We start from the raw sequence: 3,283 nt of genomic DNA on the forward strand, positions 1-3,283 counted from the left end.
GTGAAGTGCTTGTTCTGTTTTGTCAATTTATTGTCATAATAATCCCTGGGCTACAGACCTTCTTGTACACTGGAAAATGCAAACCCTGTTGTATCTCAGATCCAGGGTATCTTGACCAGTCTCAGTGAACTGAGCCTCAATTTCTTAAACTGCAGTAGTTGGGTTGTTATTATCACTCAAATAACCATTAGAATATAAAGCAGTTTACGGGAAGATCACACTCTGATACAAAGTTGGCAAAAGAAATATTATTTCCCTTTCTTGGAAAAAAAATACACTGGTTTATGCTGTGTTTACCAAAAGATGACTCATATCATTATCATGACCTTCACACTAACATATCCATTAATAAGTTCCACCTACAAGCTCATCAGATACTAGGTCAAATGCATTAACTCATACAAAATATAATGAAAATAACTATCAGTTTGATAACCTTAACATGACTACAGAATTATAGAATGGCCAATCTAGTTAAAACAATTCATTTTAAATGTTAAATCATGATTTCACTTTCCTTACTCACTTCCAAATTAACTTGCAGAAACTCTACTCAAAATATACTTGGAAATATCTAACTGAAGGTTAGACCTAAAACAATAACAGGATGCTGTAATAAAATGAGTACAGATAATTGATTCTTACCATTATGTACTCTGTTGTGGTAGACAACGATATGCTATGAACCTTAGCTCCCCATCTTACTATGAGATTATACCTGTATAGAAGCCTCACTTCTTAAAAACAAACCTCACAAGACTGTCACAACCAAAACAATATTAATCCACCTAGAAAAATAATTTTAAAGTATCTTAAAATCCTCCTAGTCAGATGAAATAATAGGAGCAACAAAAAGAATAACTTAATGGATTTAAAACAATACAGTATACTAACGCATATATATGGAATTTAGAAAGATGGTAATGATAACGCTGTATGCGAGACAGCAAAAGAGACACAGATGTATAGAAAAGTCTTTTGGACTCTATGGGAGAGGGCAAGGGTGGGATGCTTTGGGAGAATGGCATTGAAACATGTATATTATCATATGTGAAACGATTCGCCAGTCCAGGTTCGAGGCATGATATATGATGCTTGGGGCCGGGGCACTGGGATGACCCAGAGGGATGATGTGGGGAGGGATGTGGGAGGGGGGTTCAAGATGGGAAACACATGTACACCATGGCGGATTAACATCAATGTATGGCAAAAGCAGAACTGCCATACAACCGACCCAGCAATCGCACTCCTGGGCATACACACCAAGGAAACCAGAATTGAAAGAGACTCATGTACTCCAATGTTCATTGCAGCACTGTTTATAATAGCTAGGACATGGAAGCAACCTAGATGTCCATCTGCAGACGAATGGATAAGAAAGCTGTGGTACATATACGCAATGGAGTATTACTCAGCAATTAAAGAGAGTACATTTGAATCAGTTCTAATGAGGTGGATGAAACTGGAGCCTATTATACAGAGTGAAGTAAGCCAGAAAGAAAAATACCAATACAGTATACTAACACATATTTATGGAATTTAGAAAGATGATAACCTTAACCCTGTATATGAAACAGCAAAATAGACACAGATGTATAGAACAGCCTTTTGGACTCTGTGGGAGAGGGCGAGGGTGGGATGATTTGGGAGAATGGCATTGAAACATGTATATTATCATATGTGAAACGAATCGCCAGTCCAGGTTCAATGCATGATACAGGATGCTCAGGGCTGGTGTACTGGGATGAACCAGAGGGATGGGATGGGGAGGGATGTGGGAGGGGGGTTCAAGATGGGGAACACATGTACACCCAGGGCAGATTCATGTCAATGTATGTCAAAACCAATACAATAATGTAAAGTAATTACCCTCCAATTAAAATAAATATTTTAAAAAATTTTTAAAGAAAAACATAATCTATGTTAAAACTAAGAAGTTGGAGTCTTTTTATTCTGACGGTGAAAGTAAGAGGTATCAGAGTTGCAATCCTGGTAAAAATATCTAGAAAACTAGAAAAATGCATAAAATAACTTTCACACATATTACACAATCTTTGTGAAAAGAGAAATATACAAATTGAGCTCTAATTTCATGCTGGCTGTCTCCATGACAGCATTTCTAAATCATGGCAAGTAAAGTATAAAACAAGTAGTCTCTCTGGGGACAGAAATCAATAGTAAAGGGCTGGAGAAGATGCTAGAGTCACCAACTGAAAGAAGTCGCCTGCCCTGGAGCTGCCACCGGAGAGGCCCACCCACCTGTTCTCCCATCCCCCTGCCCCCTTCACAATGCAGCCTGCTTCTGCAAAGTGGTAGGATCAGGATTGAAGGGACTATGTCTTCATTGAATTTTGTGTTGAAGACAGTAAAGATGTTAATGTAAATTTTGAAAAATCAAAACTTATATTCAGTTGTCTTGGAGGAAGAGATAATTTTAAACATTGAAAGGAAATTGATCTTTTTCACTGTATTGATCCTAACGATTCCAAGCATAAAAGAAGAGATACATGTTGTTTATGAAAAGGAGAATCTGGCCACTCATGGCCAAGGTTAACAAAAGAAAGGGCAAAGCTTAATTGGCTTAGTGTGGAGTTCAATAAACAGAAAGACTGGAAAGATGATTCAGATGAAGAGATGTCTAATTTTGATTGTTTCTCTGAGCTGATGAACAACATGAGTGGTATTGAGGATTTACCAGAAGTAGATGGAGCAGATGATGATTAACAAGATAGTGATGAAGAAAAAATGCCAGATCTGGAGTAAGGAATGTTGTCATCGCTGGATTTTGAGAAAGAAAAATAACTTCTCTGCAAGATTTAATAATTGAAAGCATTCCTGAGTTGATAGCTCTAAAGGCAGATGCTGTATTTCCCTCCTTTAACCCATTTTTCAACCTGTTTGTTTTTTCAAAGTCCTCACTAAAGGTTGATATGTACCATCGTATGGGGCAATTTTAAGTCAGCTAAAAAGGCAATAACCTTGTACATGAACATTTCCCAGATTTCCATGATGCTGTTGAGGTCCTAGGCAATGGATAAAGCACTTGTGATAAATAAAAAAAAAACACACAACATTTCACCTAAATCTCCTTTACTTCATAACAGATACTGACATGATAAGAAGATCTCAGCTTAGGGAGAGTAACTAAATTTTAGATTTTAGACCATGGATTCTAAAGTGGCTGAAAAAATTGGTTGATACTTTAAACTGGTAACATGTTCCTCTGGTATATCCTTCAGAATTGTTTCAATAAAATTTTTTTTTCAAAAAATTTACTTCACAT

General features: G+C 36.9%; 1 pseudogene; it reads left to right on the forward strand.

Moving 5' to 3' along the window:
* Nucleotides 1-2,289: 2,289 nt before the first annotated feature.
* Nucleotides 2,290-2,914, forward strand: LOC129551006 (prostaglandin E synthase 3 pseudogene; annotated as a pseudogene).
* Nucleotides 2,915-3,283: the final 369 nt, after the last annotated feature.

This window comes from Moschus berezovskii, chromosome 1, assembly GCF_049115385.1.
Source record: "Moschus berezovskii isolate FMDL1 chromosome 1, NW_MosBer_1.0, whole genome shotgun sequence".
NCBI lineage: Eukaryota > Metazoa > Chordata > Mammalia > Artiodactyla > Moschidae > Moschus > Moschus berezovskii.